The following is a 21,441-nucleotide window of genomic DNA, read 5'->3' as shown; positions in this document are numbered from 1 at the left end:
ATGGTAGGTTTATTTTCCTTTAGTTTTTTTCTGAGATATAATTCATATATAGTCCTATATAAGTTTGAGGTGAACAATATAATGATCTGATTTACACACATGATGAAATGATTATCATAATAAGCTTAGTTCATATACATCATCTCACACAGTTACAAAAGAATAGAAAAGAAAAATAAAAATGTTTTCCTTATGAAACTCTTAGGATTTACTCCTGCAATAACTTTCATATGTAACATACAGCAATGTTAATGATATTTATCATGTTGTTCATTTTGTCTCAAATATTTTTTATCTTATTAACTGAAAGTTTGCACCTTTGACCACCTTCATCCAATTTCCCCTACTCCTATCCTTCGTCTATGGTAAGAGCAAATCTGATCTCTTTTTCTGAGTTTTTCTGTGTGTGTGTGTGTGTTTGAAGTATAATTGACCTAAAACACTAAGTTAGTTTCTGTTACACAACATCGTGGCTCTATATCTCTATACATTTCATAATGTTCGCTACAATAAGTTTAGTCATGATATATCACCATATGATGATATTATATTACTATTGACTGTATTCCCTACATTGTACATTTAATATCCCTGACTCATTTATTTTGCAAATTAAGTACGTACCTCTTCGTCTCCCTCACCTATTTCTTTTCTCCTCCCATAATCCCTCCCTTTGAGCAGCCACCTGTTTGTTTTCTCTATCTATAACCCTGTTTCTGTCTTGTTAAATGTTTGCTCATTTGTTTGTTTCCTAGATTCCACATGTAAGTGAAATCACAGCATATTTTTATTTTTATGTGTGATTTATTTCACTTAGTAAAATATCCTGCAGGTCTACCCACTTCATTGGAAATGGCAAGATTTCATTATTTCTTATGTCTGAGTAACCATCTATTATGCATAGACTATTATACTACATATGTAATATTTATGCTTATATATGTAGATGTATCACATCTTATTTATCCATTCTTGCTTATTGTAAATAATACTGCAGTGAACATACAGATGCATATATCTCTTTAAATTAGTGCTTTTGCCTTCTTCAGAAAAATATCCAGGAGTAGAATTGATGGGTCATATGGTAGCTCTATTTTTTTAATTTTTTGAGGAGTCTCTACTTTGTTTCCATAGTGAAAACATGTTTACAACAAAATAAAATTGAAGAAAAGCTCTTAAAAAGGGGAATCTATAAGTGAACTTCTGCTTTTCTACTCAAATCTTTTGTTAGTTTACAACCATAATCTATTCAAATTAACTAAAATAAAATTAGATGGGGTGAATAAATATAAAGATCTCAAGGATTATATAGATTTTTAAAGAGTGGATGAATAATCCTTCATTTCATAGGTATGAAGCTTTGGAAGACTAGGAGCCTAAGTCATTTTCTTCACATCTCAGAGCCATATGGCCTCCTCTATTGCCACTTCTTTCTGCATGCTTTTTCTTTTGACTGACATCCTCTTGAACCTTATTGTGCCCCCATACAACATGTCCTAAATCTCCCTTTCATATTATGACCTTTAGGGGTGGTTTCTATCTCAGAAAACAGAGATGCTTAGTTTTTTAGATTTGAATTGATCGATCTGCATCATCTGTGTAGCAAGTCTGTATGTTGTAAATCAGAAAACAGTTTATGAATTGTGTGTGTCTTCTCCATTCCAGAGTCAACTTCTGGTCCAGTCAGTTGTGGCTGAGGGTAATTATTTGTTTATTCCAAAGGAGCAACAGGCAGAGATTTTCACAGAAAGGGGTTCCCCAGATAGTTGACATGGATTTGCAGCTCCAATCAATGGCTTACTATAAATACTTTGTGGATGACTAAGCAATAAAGTAAACTTAAAGCAGAAGTATTTAACTCTCATAGTGACCATGAGGTTGGAAAGGGTATGCCTACAGAAAGAGAATGGCTCCAGTGTTCTAAATGACCTTGAATTTTCGAGTACCATGAGAAAAGGGAATCCCTTTTTCAGAAGAAACACATTTCAACAAAATTCTAAGCAATTAAATTCTCCTACCAAGAAACAAAACATAAGCTATAAAGGATCAGCTTTTCCATGATTTAAACCAGATCCGGTATCAAAGACTCTATACTTGAGCTGTGACATAAATTTGTCATTGGGTATGTGTTCTGTGAATTATTTTAATTAGTCTTAAGTCCTTACTCAAGTCATTCATGACTTTGGGTAATATCCTTAGCTTTAGTTCTAGACTTTATATTTTACTTAGGTGAATACTTTAAAACAGACATATTCAATACATACAATACCCAAAAAATTATCTGTGAGGGTAAACAAACTGTTTAAACCAACATTTTATAGCAAAGAAAGTTGTGCTATGTTCTTTTCCCACTCTTTCTTACACTTGGTTCCATAGTTTGATATCCTCAAGTTCTTTTCATTTTGGGAGGAAGAAGCAAAACAAAGCAGTTGTTAAGGCTCTGAAAGCAAGTGGAAATTTGCTGTGAGATGCAGGGAGCTCAACCTGGTGCTGTGTGACAACCTAGAGGGATGGGGTAGGGTGTGAGGTGTGAGGGAGGTTCAAGAGGGAGGGGACATATGTATACTTATGGCTGATTCATGTTGATGTATGACAGAAATCAACGCATATTGTAAAGCCATTATCTTCCAATTAAAAGTGAATAAATAGATTGACTAGAAATAATTTATGTAAAATAACTTAGATATTTAAAATAAGAACTTTATCAAATTTCTTTTTATGTAAAAATTTACAATTTATCTTACCTTATCTTTGATTATATAAATTTTAAAGATTTTTTGACAATTGTATGACACACAGTCTTGCTGCAAAATCACCTAGGTCAAAATCTACCATATTATTAATACTCCAGAATTCTCCCTTAGCCCCGACTAACTCCAAATTCTATTTTCCCCTGACATAAATATTTTAAATGGATGATAGATTAAGTATGTATATATGCATGTATATTTACATATTAAACATATATATATATATGCACACACACACATAGCACAGGAATATATATTCAGATAACCTGACTTTTACTCAATCGTCTTCATGTTTTATTCTCCACCTACATAGGAAACACTAACATTGTTTAGTTTTGCCTGTTTTGAATCATATACATGAAATTAATCTACGTTTTCTTTAGTGTTATACATAATTCATTCAGCATTATATAAAGTTCACCCTTACTGTGTGTAGTTCTAGTTGATTTCATTCTGTTTCACTGCAGTGTAGTATTCCTTAGTATAAATATATGGCCATGTTATTCATTGTACTGTTGTTGACTTTGGAGCATTTGTACCAGTGATCGACAAAGACATAGCCACTTGTATATATCAAATATATATTTAGGGTTTGAATTGCTTGATTACATGTTATGTATATTTCAAATGAGAAGATAATGCCTCATGTGTTCTAAAATATTTGTATCCATTTACAGAGTAGTATATGAAAATGTGTGATGCATCTCACAGCAAATTCCCACTGGCTGTCTATTATATGCATGGTAATGTATATGCTTCAGTGCTACTGTCTCAGTTCATCCCACCTTCTCCTTCTCCTGATGTGTCCACAAGTCTGTCCGTATGTCTGCATCTCTATTGCTGTGCTGTGCTCAGTTACTCAGTCATGTCTGACTCTTTGTGATCCTTTGGACTGTAGCCCACCAGGCTACTCTCTCCATGAGATTTTTCAGGCAAGAATACCAGAGTTGGGTGCCATTTCCTTCTCCAGGGAATCTTCCTGACCCAAGGATCAAGTTCCAACTCCTCCAATTTCTGCATTGCAGGCAGGTTCTTTACCTGGTGAACCGTTGAGGAAGCCCTGTTGCTGCCCTACAAATAGGTTCATCAAGTAGCATTTTTCTAGATTCCATATATATGTATTAATATATGATATTTGTTTTTCTCTTTTGACTTACTTCATTTTGTATAACAGACTCTAGAATGATCCATCTCACTAGAACTTAAATCAAATGTTTTTCCTTCCTATGGCTAATTTAACTTATATGCAGAGTACATCATGAGAAACACTAGGCTGGAAGAAGCACAAGCTGGAATCAAGATTGCCGGGAAAAATATCAATAACCTCAGATATGCAGATGACACCACCCTTATGGCAGAAAGTGAAGAGGAACTAAAAAGCCTCTTGATGAAAGTGAAAGAGGACAGTGAAAAAGTTGGCTTAAAGCTCAAAATTCAGAAAACTAAGATCATGACATCTGATTCCATCACTGCATGGGAAATAGATGGGGAAACAGTGGAAACTGTCAGACTTTATTTTTCTGGGCTCCAAAATCACTGCAGATGGTGACTGCAGCCAGGAAATTAAAAGACGCTTACTCCTTGGAAGAAAAGTTATGATCAACCTAGATAGCATATTCAAAAGCAGAGACATTACTGTGCCAAAAAAGGTCTGTCTAGTCAAGGCTATGTTTTTTTCCAGTGGGCACGTATGGATGTGAGAATTGGACTGTGAAGAAAGCTGAGTGCTGAAGAATTGATGCTTTTGAACTGTGGTGTTGGAGAAGACTCTTGAGAGTCCCTTGAACTGCAAGGAGATCCAACCAGTCCATTCTGAAAGAGATCAGCCCTGGGATTTCTTTGGAAGGAATGATGCTCAAGCTGAAACTCCAGTACTTTGGCCACCTCATGCAAAGAGTTGACTCATTGGAAAAGACTTTGATGCTGGGAGGGATTGGGGGCAGGAGGAGAAGGGGACGACAGAGGATGAGATGGCTGAATGGCATCACTGACTCAATGGACATGAATTTGGGTGAACTCCGGGTGTTGGTGGTGGACAGGGAGGCCTGGTGTGCTGCGATTCATGGGGTCACAAAGAGTCAGACACGACTGAGCGACTGAACGGAACTGAACTAAAATCATATCCCATTAGTGTAAGACAGGAAGGGAAGAATATGTTTCAAGCTTTCAACTACATTGGCCCCAAGTTGTAGACATCTAATTCCCCAGGGTATTGAATAAACTGAACTGATGGATTAGTAATATTCCATTGTGTATATGTACCACAACTTTGTATCCAATCATCTATTGATTGACATCTAGGTTGCTTCCATGTCCTGGGTTACAGTAAACGGTGCTGCAATGAACAGTGGGGTACAAGTGTTTTTTTACAATTGTATTTTATTCAGGGTAAATGCCCAGTAGTAGGATTGCTGGGTCATATGGTAATTTTTTCCCAGTTTTTTAAAGAAATATCCATACTCTTCTCGGAGAAGGCAATGGCAACCCACTCCAGTACTCTTGCCTGCAAAATCCCATGGACGAAGGAGCCTGGTAGGCTGCAGTCCACAGGGTCGCTAAGGGTCAGACACGACTGAGCGACTTCCTCTTCACTTTTCACTTTCATGCATTGGACAAGGAAATGACAACCCACTCCAGTGTTCTTGCCTGGAGAATCCCAGGGACGGGGGAGCCTGGTGGGCTGCCATCTATGGGGTCGCACAGAGTCGGACAGGACTGAAGCGACTTAGCAGCAGCAGCAGGAGAAGCCATACACTTCTCCATCGTGGTTGTATCAATTTACATTCCCACCAACAGTACAAGAGGGTTCACTTTCCTTCACACCCTCCTCAGCATTTATTATCTGTAGATTTTTAATGATGAACATTCTGACCAGTGTGAGGTGACACTTCATTATACGTTTGATTGGCATTTCTCTTATTATAAAGAATTTTGAGCATTTTTTTCATGTGTTTATTAGCCATATGTATGTAGTCTTTGGAGAAATGTCTGTTTTGGTCTTCTGCCCATTTTTCATTGGAATGTTTGTTTTTCTGATATTGAGTTGCCTGTACTGATTGTATATTTTGGAAATTAATCCTTTGTCAGTTGCTTCATTAGCAATTATTTCCTCCCACTGTGAGGGATGTCTTTTCATTTTGTTTATGGCTTCCTTTGCTGTGTAAAGGCTTTTAAGTTTAACTAGATCCCATTTGTTTATTTTTGTTTTTATCTCCATTACTTGAGGAGGTGGGTCACAGAAGATCTTGCTGTGATTTATGCAGAGTGTTCTGCCTATGTTTCCCTCTAAGAGTTTTATAGTTTCTGATTTTACATTTAGGTTTTTAATCCTTTATTAGCTTATCTTTGTGTATGGTGTTGGGAAGTGTTTTACTTTCATTGTTTTACACATAGCTGTCCAGTTTTCCTAGTACCACTTATTGAAGAATCTGTCTTTTCTCCATTGTATATTCTTGCCTCTTTTGTCAAAGATAAGGTGCTCATAGGTGCATGGGTTTATCTCTGGCCTTCCTATTTTGTACCATTGATTTATATTTCTGCTTTTGTGCCAGTATTATATTGTCTTGATGACTGTAGCTTTGTAATACAGTCTGAAGTCAGGAAGGTTGATTCCTTCAGCTTCATTCTTCTTTCTCAATATTGTTTTGGCTATTAGGAGTCTTTTGTGTTTCCATATGAATTGTGAATTTTTTTATTATAATTCTATGAAAAATGCCATTGGAAATTTTATGTGATTGCATTGAATCTGTAGATTGCTTTGGATAGTTTAATCATTTTCACAATTTTGACACTTCCAGTCCAGGAATGTGGTGTATCTCTGCAGTTATTTATGTCCTCTTTGATTTCTTTCATGAGAGTCTCTTAGTTTCCTGTATACAGCTTTTTTGTCTCCTTAGGTAGGTTTATTCTGAGATATTTTATTATTTCTGTTGCAATGGTGAATGGTATTGATTCCTTAATTTCTCTGATTTTTTATTTTTAGTATACAGGATTGCAAGGGATTTCTGTGTATTGGTTATGTATCCTGCAAATTTACTAAATTCACTGATTACATCTAGTGATTTTCTGATAGTAACTTTAGTGTTTTCTATGCACAGTATACTGTCATCTGTAAACAGCAAGAATTTTTCTTCATCTTTTCCAGTCTGGATTCCCTTTATTCCTTTTTCTTCTCTGATTGTCATGGCTAGGAGTTCCAAAATTGTGATGAATAATAAGAGGGAGAATGGACACCATTGTCTTGTTCCTGATCTTAGAGGAAATGCTTTCAGTTTCACCGCTGAGAATAAAGTTTATTGTGGATTTATCATATATGGCCTTTGTTATGTTGAGGTATGTTTCCTCTATGGGGCATCTCTGAAGGCTCAGAGGTAAAGAATCTGCCTGCAATGTGGGAGACTTTGATTCAATCCCTGGGTTGAGAAGATACCCTGAAGAGGGAATGGCTATTCATTCCAGTATTCTTGCCAGGAGAATTCCATGGACAGAGGAGCCTGGCGGGTAATAGTCCATGAAGTTGCAAAGAGTCAGACATGACTGAGCAACTAAAAGGTTTCTTCTATGCCTATTTTCTGAAGAGTTTTTATCATAAATGTGTGCTGAATTTTATCTAAAGCTTTGTCTGAATTTATTGAGATTATCATATGATTTTCATCTTTTAACTTGTTGATATGGTGTATCGCATTGATTGTGTATATTGAAGAATCCTCACATCTGTTAGATAAACTCAGAATGATCATGGTGTATGATCTTTTAAATGTGCTGTTGGAATCTGTTTGCTAGAATTTTGCTGAGGATTTTTTCATCTATGTTCATGTGATATTGGCCTGTAATTTTCTTTTTTTGTGATGTCTTTATCCAGTTTTGGTATCAGGGTAATGGTGGCCTCATAGAATGAGTTTGGAAGTGTTCCTTCCTCTGCGATTTTCTGAGAATTTGTGAAGAATAGGCATTAGCTCCGGAGAGTGCGATGGCACCCCACTCCAGTACTCTTGCTTGAAGAATCCCATGGATGGAGGAGCCTGGTGGGCTACAGTCCATGGGGTCGCTAAGAGTCAGACACCAGAGTGACTTCACTTTCACTTTCACTTTCACACATTGGCGATGGAAATGGCAACCCACTCCAGTGTGCTTGCTTGGAGAATCCCAGGGATGGGGGAGCCTGTTGGGCTGTCATCTATGGGGTCACACAGACCAACTTAGCAGCAGCAGCAGGCATTAGCTCATCTCTAAGTGTGTGATAGAATTCACCTGTGAAGTCATCTGGCCCTGGGATTTGGTTTTTGAGAGATTTTTGATCACAGCTTGATTTCAGTGCTTGTGATTGGCTTTCACATAATTTCTATTTCTTTCTGATGCAGCCTTAGTTGAACATTTCTAAGAATCTGTCCACTTATTCCAGGTTGTCGATTTTATTGGCATATAGTTGCTCATAATACTCTCTTATGATCCTTTGTATTTCTGCATTGTCTGTCTACTTTTTCATTTCTAATTGTGTTGATTTGAGTCTTCTTCCTTTTTTTTCTTGATGAGTCTGCCTATTGGTTTGTCAATTTTATTTTATCAAAGAAGAAGTGTTTAGTTTTATTGACCTTTGATATTGTTTCTCCATTTCTTGCTCATTTATTTATGCTCTGATCTTTACAATTTCTTCTACCTTTTTTACTATTCTTTTTCCAATTAGGCAATCTACTGATTTTAATTAAGTTGTATTTAAAACTGATTACATATAAAATGAAAATAGGCATATTGGAAGGAGGGAAGGATTTATGGGGGGGGAACCTGTAAATATATGTGCCACTAATGATTATAAACCATATTTTTTTCTATCTTTTTCCCTAGCATGTATATGACCAATTCCCCACCGTACTCATTTTTTTTTTTCTTTTCCTGTGCCTTTCTAAATGTTACAGAGAGAGGTCAGGGACTTTGGATAACAAATTATACTTCAAAGTACTATATGAAAGAACAGAATAGTGAGGCACTGAGTGTGCCACCCTACTAGGAATGGGTATTCATTACTACAAGGAGCTGCAAGCCCTGAGTCACTGCCCCCAAACACACACACACACACACGCACACCTTATTCAGAAACATCTTTGTTGTTCCATTAGCCTCAAGCTTTGCATGTTAAAAATTTGCTTTTCTCTCATTTTTTTTCTTCCTCAAATGTCTTAGAGATATGGTGACATAGTAAGGAATAAGGGTAGAGTCTAAAGTCATTTTTGACTTAGCCGCTTTATTTTAAATAGGAGAGAATTGTAAAATAATTGACTTACTTCCGCTGAGTTCTTACAGAATAATAGGTAGTGAGCTAAGGGTCCTTTTTGCATAAACTCATTTAATCCTCTTAATAATTCTTAAAGTTATATTATGATTATAAGTTTATAGGTGAAAAAGCAAAGTTACACAGCTAATAAGTGATGAAACTAAAAACCAAACACAGGTAATCTGGCTCCAGACAACCTAGTCTATTAATAATACTTCCTCATATCTTAAAATAATAATTTAAAGTATTTTTTCTGGCTTTGTCACACTTTCCAGAATAATGCCATTAGTAATAAGTTTTTAAACCAAAGGAAGTTAATGGTGAACCTAACTCTATTTTCCCCTTTCATTCTCCTCTTTTCTTTCTCTAAAATAGTTAAAACACTATAATATTCAATAGAAAAAAGTATGCCATTTTGTAAGCCTTCTAAAACAATTATTTACTTGATTTTTAGTGATAATTATATATTTTGGCTTGTTCTTGGTTAAGCCCAGAATGTATAGTAATGCAGTTTAGCCTCACTGTCATCTTTTAACAACCAGACTGGCATAATAATAGATTTTGATTGTTAAATATGATTTATTAGTACTCCTATGTTAGTCATTAACAAAAAAACAAGTATTACTAATTTTCCCCCAATAACTTAATAAGCTGCAATCTCTTCTCAACATTACCAAGTGAGGCATGGTCACATGACTTGTTTTTTCTAGTATGTGTTACTTGACACTACAGCTTTATAAGCCAGATGATACACCAAATTCTTTTCTCTCTATCAAAGTGACAGTTTCAGTTGATGGGATTATCTGTAAACATGGGTCAGAGATTGAGGACAACATGTGACAGGGCGCCAGTCAACCTTGATGGACATGAAGCATGGAAAAAATAATTTTTTGTGGAGGTTTGGGGATTGATTGTTATAACAGCATAACCTAGATTATTCTAACAGATACATATTCCATTACTAAAACATATAAACACATGATTCTTCAAAGAAAATATCTGCTTTTACAATAGTACCTTCTTAGAAATATTTTGTCTCTGAATATATTACTGTTTTAAATACTTCTGTTGTTATTTAGTTGCTAAGTCATGTCTGATTCTTTTGCCACCTCATGGACTGTAGGTCACCAGGCTCTTCTATCTATGGATTCTCCTGGCAAGAATACTGGAGTGGGTTGGCATTTCCTTCTCCAAGGGATCTTCCCGACCTGAGGATTGAACCTGTGTCTCCTGGATTAGCAGGCAATGCTGAGCCAACAGAGAAGCCCTTTAATAACTTCTAGATACTAACAAAATAACTTTCTGGTTTTATAGAAAACAATTTATAAAGTAAAACAATGTCTTTTTATAAAACAAGGAGCAAATAACTCATATAAATTGTTAAGATAGTTGTATGACAATTTTGTTGTTTAGTCCCTAAGTTGTGTCTGACTCTAACCCCATGGACTGAAGCACACCAGGCTTCCCTGTCCTTCACTATCCCCCAGAGTTTGCTCAAATTCATGTTCATTGAGTTGGTGATGCTATGTAACCATCTCATCCCCTGTCACTCTATTCTACTATTTCTGTCTTTTTATATTGTAATGTAGTACTAATGCCACACTGATTTGTTATACAGAAAGAGTTGAGAAATTTTCATGTTTTATTTTCACTGTTCTACCTTCCTTTTTTTTAATCAGGTATTTTTTCTTGAAATGGCTTTGTTTGGTGGCATCTTCTGTCCACTGTAAGGGATTCAAGACATAAATCAATGTTTCAAAAACATTTTCATACATTTCCTACAACCTGTATTAATGTTAGTTGCTTTTATAATAACAGTACTTTACTGTCTTTATTGCTGTCATTTGTTGAAGAAATGAAGCTCAGAGAAATCACTGACTCAGTAGACAGTAATTTATAAACAACAAAATTTAAAGTCGTTTAACTTGTCCATGCTTAAATGAGTGAAAAAAAAGTGAGCTTTCATTTTATTAAAAAAAAAAGTATCAGACTACTGTATAAAACTTTGGGAAAGCATTGTTTTACAAATGCTTTATGTTCTTGGCAGAAAACCTGACTCTAAATAGAAGTTCACCCAAGTAGAATTTAAATTTGCACATTCTAATGCATTGCAGCAATTTCTACTTCACTAAAACTGAAAAATCACTATATCTGTATTTTATATAAGTTGATCTTATGGTACGTGCATAATGTTACTGCCAAAAAGTTATACAATATGCAATAATATTCTATTTACAACACATTAAGATCCTCCATGCTAGTCATGTGTCAACTAATATATCAGATTGCACAGTGGTCACAGTTTTCAAGAAAACCATCCAGATGTTTTAACATAATAGCAGAAAAGAAATGGCACTGTAGTTCAACATGATAGCTTTAACTTACAGTTTCTTAGTGTTTATATTTGGAATATTATACAAGGACTGAATGGCTATTTTTTCATAGGCATCTTATGTTTTCTATCCTTATCCTACTTCTAACTATACTTATAATAGACTTTGTGACTGTGTCTGAATTCAATCCTTTCCAATAACCATAATGACACCAAAATCATTCTTGCATTAGCATTTGGCCTGTGTAAGTTCTGAAAGTATTAACTGTAAGAATAAAATTGGGGTTGAAAAAGAGTCCTAGAATTTCCATTAAAATGATTATTGAGTATAAGGTGACTTCAAAAGTTAAAGACAGTTCCCAGAAGCATCAACATAGCAGAGGGAGAATGATATGCTTTAATACAGATTTATATTAATAATTGTTATAGCTTTGGTTTAAGATGAACCCGTAAGAAATTTTTTTTCAGTACAGAGAAGGATGCATGCGTCCTTAGTTACTTTAGTCGTGTCCAGTTCTTTGCAATTCTATGGACTGTAGCCCTCCAGGCTCCTCTGTCCATGGCATTCTCCAGGCAAGAATACTGGAGTGAGTTGTCATGCCCTGCTCCAAGGGATCTTCCTGACCTAGGGATCCAATTGTGTTTCCTACATCTCTTGCAGGTAGATTCTTTACACACTGAGCCACCTGGGAGGACCAACAAAGAAGGAAAACAAGTATTTAAAGTATATGCACCAGGCATTTTTACATAGACAATAATTTGCCACTGGCTACCAGAGTAATTTTAACTATTAACAACATAACTGTTAACAAAATGTGTCTTTAAAAAAAATGATGTTTTGCTAAATAAATTATCTTTTCACTTTTAAGTATAACAATCAAGAGACTGTAACTTCAGTGCTACTTTGGTGATTTTTCAGGTGAATCTCTATCTAATATTTGACATATATTCAACCAAATCTTTCTCCTCTGAATTTTCATGTAAAAACGGTATGTCAGGTGGCCATCAACAATATTACAGGACACAAGTGAAATATAATTATTTGAGCACACATAAGTCTTACTGATGCATTTATTGCCTCCTATGCTCAGCTGTTAGGCCTCTTAAATAGTTAAACACCAGAATCTTAGAATATCTGTGTATTAGTTTAATGGAAAATGCTAAGATTTTCAGAGACATGTGATATGAAATAATACTGAAGTACAAATTAAATCATGTGTTTTGCAGTGATATAAAAAATATAATGCATATTATAAGTGTATGCATACATATAAATACTATAAAACTATTTCAGAAACTCAACAATGAGGTTCAAAAATGATAAAGACAAGCAAAACTTACTATTAATAAGTAGCAATTATGCCACTGAAACAGTAAAATGAACATCCTGTCCTTATTGCTTTTCTACCCTCCTACTAAATTTTGCCAATTAGATACAGAAGATCATAGGAAGACTCAAAGCACATTTACAGGGTAATTGTACTAAAAGCAATCCAATTATGTTTAAATGCTTCCGTAATATTATCATTCTTATGGAAACCTCTGTTACACCAGCTTTATTTAGGAGACAGAGCAGATGCTGCTTTCCATTTACCTACTTCCCCTCATTCTGCTAAGTCTGGAATGTGGTCCAGTCAGGATATTATTCAGTACACACTGTCTCAGAACCAGTCCCCGTAAGTGAAATTCACTGGCTATATATAGATGTCCAGGATTAATGCATAATAGATTGGAAAATGATGAGCTATTTGAAGTATTTTTACATCACCATCATAAGATGAATAACTCTATGTCTTTGTTTTATGATTTCAGCTCTCCAAATAACCATTCTTGAGGAATAGTATCTAGCAAGCTGTCATGATTTGTTGTTTACTGAAGAAGATGTTCCTAGTCTAGACTTTCTTGATTCTTTGAGTGTCGTGTGTTCTAACTTATCAAAAAAAAGTCATAAGAAAGTAACTGTATTATCTAGAAAAAAACATTCTTTTCTAAAACAATTTCAATAATATATAATTTTTTCTTTAATTCTAAAAATATAATTTGGATATTTTATTCTACATATTTCTTCTATGATTCACTCATAGGAAAATATCTGCCTTTTTTTGGTTTTTTTTTTTCTGATGAGACAAGACAAATATAAATATCCATAAGGATGGCTGAAAAACAGCAAAACAATGCATATGCTGAGTTTTGTCTGATTTTGTATATTTCAAATGATGTATATACTATTACACCTTTGTACATCTAAGTTTCATCTTCAAGTAACATATTCAGTTCAGTCAGTTCAGTCGTTCAGTTGTGTCTGACTCTTTGCGACCCCATGGACCTCAGCATGCCAGGCCTCCTTGTCCATCACCAGCTCCCGGCGTTTACCCAAACTTATGTCCATCGAGTTGGTGATGCCATCCAACCATGTCATCCTCTGTTGTCCCCTTCTCCTCCCACCCTCAATCTTTCCCAGCATCACAGTCTTTTCCAATGAGTCAGTTCTTCGAATAGGGTGGCCAAAATATTGGAGTTTCAGCTTCAACATCAGTCCTTCAAATAAATACTCAGGACTGATTTTCTTTAGGATGGACTGGTTGGATCTCCTTGCAGTCCAAAGGACTCTCAAGATCCTTCTCCAACACCACAGCTCAAAAGTATCAATTCTTCGGCCCTCAGCTTTCTTTATAGTCCAACTTTCATATCTGTATATGACTACTGGAAAAACCATAGCCTAGACTAGATGGCGGAGAAGGCAATGACACCCCACTCCAGTACTCTTGCCTGGAAAATCCAAGGACAGAGGAGCCTGGTAGGCTGCAGTCCATGGGGTCGCTAAGAGTCGGGCACGACTGAGAGACTTCACTTTCACTTTTTACTTTCATGCATTGGAGAAGGAAATGGCAACCCACTCCAGTGTTCTTGCCTGAAGAATCCCAGGGGTGGGGGAGCCTGGTGGGCTGCCGTCTATGGGCTCTCACAGAGTCGGACACGACTGAAGCGACTCAGCAGCAGCAGCAGCAGACTAGATGGACTTTTGTTGGCAAAGTAAAGTCTCTGCTTTTGAATATGCTGTCTAGGTTGCTCATAACTTTCCTTCCACGGAGCAAACACCTTTTAATTTCATGGCTGCAGTCACCATCTACAGTGATTTTGGAGCCCCAATACATAAAGTCTGTCACTGTTTCCACTCTTTCCCCATCTATTTGCCATGAAGTGATGGGACCAGATGCCATGATCTTAGTTTTCTGAATGTTGAGTTTTAAGGCAACTTTTTCCCTCTCCTCTTTCACTTTCATCAAGAGGCTCTTTAGTTCTTCTTCACTTTCTGCCATAAGGGTGGTGTCATCTGCATATCTGAGGTTATTGATATTTCTCCCAGCAATCTTGATTCCAGCTTGTGCTTCATCCAGCCCAGTGTTTTTCTTGATGTACTCTGCATATAAGTTAAATAAGGGTGACAATATACAACCTTGATGTATTCCTTTTCCTATTTGGAACCAGTCTGTTCTATGTCCAGTTCTAACTGTACTTCCTGACCTGCATACAGATTTCTCCAGAGGCAGGTCAGGTGGTCTGGTAGTCCCATCTTTTCAGAATTTTCCACAGTTTTTTGGTGATCCATACAGTCAAAGGCTTTGGCATAGTCAATATAGCAGAAATAGATACTGAATCCTATTTAATATAATGCACACAATGTAATTGAGTATAATACATAGATACATAATTTTATTACACATTAAATTGCTGGCTATATAATATTGAAAACATACAAAGATCCAATTTGTCAAAATCAGTTTTTATCATTTTTTCTCTCTATCTGGATTAATGACTTAATATGTCTCTCATAAAAACTGAATGAACTGTTGCCACTACTCTAGACAACCAAATAATATGCATTCTGCAAAATGTTGATAATAAAATTTTATTATTTGATCCAGTAGCACATACTTCTTGTCACAATGAATGATTTAGTATTAACTACTCTAAAACTGAAATCAGTTTTTGACACATATTCTCCAATGTCTAATTGGCCTATATCCAGCAACTGAATCCAGCATGCTAACATGTTTAGTTACCTCAGGGTATATTTTACAACTAATTCAGCTTTTAATCATTTACTGGGAAGTCAAATCACTTAAAATGCAATATTTTATGGGCCCTGCTGAATGATTGATAATATTTGTTATGAAAATGGCTCAGGGTAAAATTATCGAGACCATCTAGAATGGAATAAGTCTTTAAGGTCTCAATCACTTATTTATTTTTATGTTGGACCAGATGCAGAATTATTTACCAAGGAAACACCAGGTCCTGAATATTTTCTTCTGCTATTCTCCTGTAGATATGGCCTGACTATTTTAGAGAAAATACCAGACTTGAAATTTGTTTCCTTCTCAGACATCAACTATCCTTAGGTGATTATAAAGCATATGGGCCTGTCTTTTAATCAACAAAATGACTACTGTGTCTCCAGATTCCCACAGACTATAATCTCATACTCTTTGCTCCTGAATATTAAGATAAATGAAAAGAAACAGAAAATATTATTGTTATTAATGTGGCTGCTCTTGGAAGACACTGGATCATGTATCACCCTTTATGTTGAGAATAGCACTTGATAGTGAGCCAGTGTCTCAGAATTGTACTTGAATGTCAATATTTCAACATCTTGAATAAATGCTTTTATTAGACTTCCCTGTGGCATCATGTGCTCAGCTAGGACTGATTAATGCTGTAGGAGCTATCATATAAAGTCTGCATTTGTAGTAATTTTATAGATTTTTAAAGGACCTTATCTATTATATCACACACTGGTTCCTTGAAGCATCAGGGGAAATTATCCAGAATTTTCAGAAAAAATATTTTTATATTATGATTACATTGAATCTTAAGATTATGTTTCTCCCTTCACTTCAGTTTCTGAGAATCATAGAGTTCAATCTTTACCTAGAACTAACAACATATTAAGAATTCTGTTATTTTTATTTGAGAGTACTAATCTTATCTCTGCTGCTGCTGCTGCTAAGTTGCTTCAGTCGTGTCCAACTCTGTGCGACCCCATAGATGGCAGCCCACCAGGCTCCCCCATCCCTGGGATTCTCCAGGCAAGAACACTTCAAATTAGAATTTTTGTTTGTAATTTATCAAAGAGTTCACTTTTATTAACATCGTTCTCTTTTTCTTAATTCACTTTTTTTTTTTATCATGTCCTGTGGCATGTGGGATCTTAGTTCTCCAGTGGAGGATTGAACCCATTCCCCTTGCAGTGGAAGCATGGAGTCTTAACCCCTGGACCACCAGGGAGTCAACTTAAGTAACTTTTTGACACTTACTTTAAAAAAATCATATTAATAATTTATTTATTTAGAGTAGCTTTAAATTCACCTTAAAATTGAAGAGATGTACATAGATTTCTTTTATAGCCCCTGGCCATACAGATGCATAGCCTCCCCAATTACCAGCATCTGCCACAAGAGGGGTACAGCAAGGGAATTCCAGAAAAAAAACAAACAAAACAAAAACATATACTACCGTTTCATTGACTATGCTAAAGCCTTTGCTTGTGTGGATTACAACAAACTGTGGAAAATTCGTAAAGAGTTGAGACTATCAGATCACCTTACCTGCCCATCTTTGCATGAAATGTTCCCTTGAGAAATAGATTTAAGGGCCTAGATCTGATAGATAGAGTGCCTGATGAAGTATGGAATGAGGTTCGTGACATTGTACAGGAGACAGGGATCAAGACCATCCCCATGGAAAAGAAATGCAAAAAAGCAAAATGGCTGTCTGGGGAGGCCTTACAAATAGTTGTGAAAAGGAGAGAGGCAAAAAGCAAAGGAGAAAAGGAAAGATATAAGCATCTGAATGCAGAGTTCCATAGAATAGCAAGAAGAGATAAGAAAGCCTTCTTCAGCAATCAATGCAAAGAAATTGAGGAAAACAACAGAATGGGAAAGATTAGAGATCTCTTCAAGAAAATTAGAGATATCAAGAGGTCATAGAGAGTAGGATATAATTTAGGAACCAAAAACAATAACAAATCACTCAAAATCCATAATTTACACTGCAGTTCACTTTTGGTGTTGTGCATTCTATGGGTTTGGAAAAATGTGTTATGACATGAATTCATCATTATATTATAGAGAAAATATGATAACAGATATAATAACAGATATATCTTAAAATAAGTATGTGTAAAGATACTCTACATTATGTGGCATCATATTACATTATCATGTAAGCATTTAAAAATATACACCACTTTATGCATCATCAAGGAAAGGTAAATTAAAACAACAATAAGATACTACCACACACCTTATAGAACGACCCCAAATCTAAAACACTGACAACACCAAGTACTGGTGAAGAGGTGAAGCTAAAGTCCTCTCATTCATTTTTGGTGGGAATGCAAAATGGTACAGCTGATTTAGAAGACTGTTTGGCAGTCTTCCCAAACTAAATATAGTCTTATCATATGATCCAGAAATTCTGCTCTTTGGTATTTACCCAAAGGAGTTGAAAACATATCCATACAAAAACCTACACATGGATGTTTATAGTAGTTTTACTCATAGTTGGCCAAAACTGGGAAGCAAATATGATTTCATTCAGTAGATGAATTGATAAATAAACTGTGGTACATACAGACAGCACCAGACAGAATGAGTTATTAAGCCATGAAATAATGAAAAAACTTTAAATGTATATTATTAAGGGAAAGAAGCCAGTCTGAAAAGGTTATATATATTGTATAATTCCAATTATGTGACATTCTGGTTAAGGCAAAACTACAGAGACAATAAAATGTTCATATCAGTGCTTTCCAGGGGCTTGGAGTTTGGGAGGAAGGGAGATGAATAGGCAGAGCACAGAGGATTTTTAAGGCAGATAAAATATTCTGTACATAGTCATGTATTGATGTGAGAGTTGGTCCACAAAGAAAGCTGAGTGCAGAAGAATTGATGCTTCTAAACTGTGGTGTTGGAGAAGACTCTTGAGAGTCCCTTGGACTGCAAGGAGATCAAACCAGTCAATCCTAAAGGAAATCAGTCCTGAATATTCATTGGAAGGACTGATACTGAAGTTGAAGCTCCAGTACTTTGGCCACCTGATGCAAAAACTGACTCACTGGAAAAAACCCTGATGCTGGGAAAGATTGAAGGCAGGAGGAGAAGGGGACATAGAGGATGAGATGGTTGCATGGCATCACCAACTCGATGGACATGAGTTTGAGCAGGCTCTGGGAGTTGGTGATGGACAGGGAAGCCTGGCATGATGCAGTCCATGGGATCACAAAGAGTCGGACAAGACTGAGTAACTGAACTGAACTGAATCGGTGATATCATAAGAATGAGACATAAGTCCAAACTCATATAAAATGTACAACACCAAGAATGAACTCTAATATAAACCAGCAATTTTGATGATTATGATGCACCAATGTAGGTTAATTCTTGGTAAAAAATGTGTCATCTTATTGAGTGACATTGATAATGAGGGAGGCTATGTATATGTGGGATTAGTCAAAGAGGACATCCCTGCATCTTCCCCTCAGTTTTGTTATGAACCTGAATCTGGTCTAAAAATATAAAATCAATAAAAATTAAAATAAAAAATTTTTAAATGGATGAAACACAATCAATTTCTTTAACGAGTTCACAGTTCAAAGAAGTAGACAGATAAGTGAATGAACATTATGACTAACATGCAGTGAGCTAGGCCACAGAAGAGTCAAGGGCTGGGTGCTAATGAACAGAACAGGGATCTGTAATCCACTCTAACTCCAATAGATCAGGTCAAAGTCAAGAAATAATTTCCTGGAGATGGTGATCTAGCTGAACCTTGTAATCATCATTTTGATAATATTGATAAATTCATTTGCTTACATTAAAATTCATCATTATTTAACTCCCATGATTTTTATCAATAATTGTATTCCACCCCAACTATCCCGTCTGGTTACATAGAAAAGGCAGAAATAATCAAATCAGAATTAGAAGATCTGAATGTCTTCACGCAGTCATTTTTCCTGCAAATTTATGTAAGAGGAAACAAATTGTATCAAAAGCACAAGAATTATTTCTAAGTTTTATTTTAGTTATCTACTATAGAGATGAATGGTGTTATTTAAGACTCATCCCATTCTGGTGTATTTATATTTTAATAAATACATTATTTTTGGTGAGACATGGTAATGATAAGTCAATCTATCATTAACTTCCAGCAAACTTATCTCTAATACTTTCAATTTATTCCTAAAGTCAACACTCTTTTAGCAAGACTATGCTTGAGAAGCATTAGGTAACTTTTCAGAATTGCTTTTTAGGTTTAAATGACAAACCAAAACTGTGGTTTTTACAGAAGCAAGTAAAATCCTCCAAAATATCAGGCTAAAATTTTGATTAATCTTAATAGCCTGAAGGAAACATTTAGGGATTGCTTCTTTTAAATGCATACAAAGGTCATTTCTTCTATTGCTTGAAAATTATTGCTGTTATATTGTATAGTTGTAGCCTAGAGGCAAAATAATGAGTAATTATTTAAACATATTTTATCTCTAAGTTTTTGTTATAATAATTCATTTTTATTGATATGAAATGTCTATAAATACAATTATAAAATTATAAGCACATTGAATTTTAATCAATAGCTCCAATTATTCAATTATATTATAACCAGATCAATTATTAAGACTTTAAAATACCATATTATTTGCATAATGCTTAAATTTTGCTTCTTTACATATTTAATACTTTTTCAGCTTGAGTTGGATACCTACTCAAAGATTACAAAAATAGGGTAGCTTAAACAAAATATTACAAACATGAATTATCCACCATTTAACTACCTTAGAGATGCTTGCCATATTTTGCCATACTGATATTTTAAATCCATGTAATATCTTTGTACAATTTCTTCAGCTTAAACTAAACCATTAATTGTAAACCAATGGTTTCTTGACACAGCATTTTATTTAACTTACTTTTCTTATATTATATACCTTTCATTCTGTTGTAATTGCTTATTGCTTCCATTACAGTAATTACCATTCTTCATAGTTTCTCTTACAGAAAATTTCCTGCACTTCCTATTACTTAGAACATAATTTTATAAACGACAATAACCAAGGAGGAAAGGAGAAGGTACAGAGTTTTTATTGCTGGTCATAAAAGTACCACTTGTTGGTTTTCTGCTCAATTGGTTGTGTTCATCATAACAAATCCAGGATCACTCCTGAAGAGATGGTCATAAGAAGAATGAAACCCCCGGTAAATGAGACATGTTACAGGAAGCACATAACTGAAATCAGCACTTGCTGAGCTTGTGTTGTTTCACGAGCTAGATAAAATGTAAGAGCCACCATCTCCCATCTAGTGACTTTTCTTTATGACTATTTCTCAAAATAGTAGCATCAGCTTCATCTCAGAAGTAAAGTGCAAAATCAGACTCTAGAGTTAGGGTCTAGTAATCTGTGTTTTAAAAAGCCCCCCACCCCCACCACTGCCCTAAGGATCATGATGTGTGCCAAAGCTTGAGAACTACTGCTTTAGGAGTTGCTCTTATAGATCACTTCTCTTCCTCACAAAACTCTTATCTTTTTAAGGGAAATTATACATATTCATTAAAATGCAGGACTGCTTCGTGACCTTTCCCCAAGTAGTCTGCAATCTCCCTGGAACAGGGACCTCTCCTCTGTGTTTGCTCATGATGAATCTCGAGTCCTGCAGTGGCATGGATGGGTCACTTAGCTCTCTGCAACATTATTTTGGGTGAATGACATTAAACTTTTGAAGCTGACTTTAACAGATAAGTATTATACAAATATACAAATAATTATAATGAAGATTATATAAAATATTAAAATCAAATGTGAGGGTAAAAATTGATATGGCTTTTCAGTTACTATGGCTTACACATGTCTTGTGATTACTTGGTAAGATACAAAATTGAGCTCAGAGACATTTTCATAAATGTTTACCATAATTAGGTTAATATTTATATTTATATAGTATGGTTTCACTGTATATAAAAATGCATATATTATGTCATTTATTTATTCATGATAACATAAAAGTGTTTACACTTACATAATACAG

The sequence above is a fragment of the Oryx dammah genome, unplaced genomic scaffold, assembly GCF_014754425.2.
Source record: "Oryx dammah isolate SB20612 unplaced genomic scaffold, SCBI_Odam_1.1 HiC_scaffold_3, whole genome shotgun sequence".
Classification (NCBI taxonomy): domain Eukaryota; kingdom Metazoa; phylum Chordata; class Mammalia; order Artiodactyla; family Bovidae; genus Oryx; species Oryx dammah.
Note: the sequence above shows the minus strand (reverse complement) of the source record.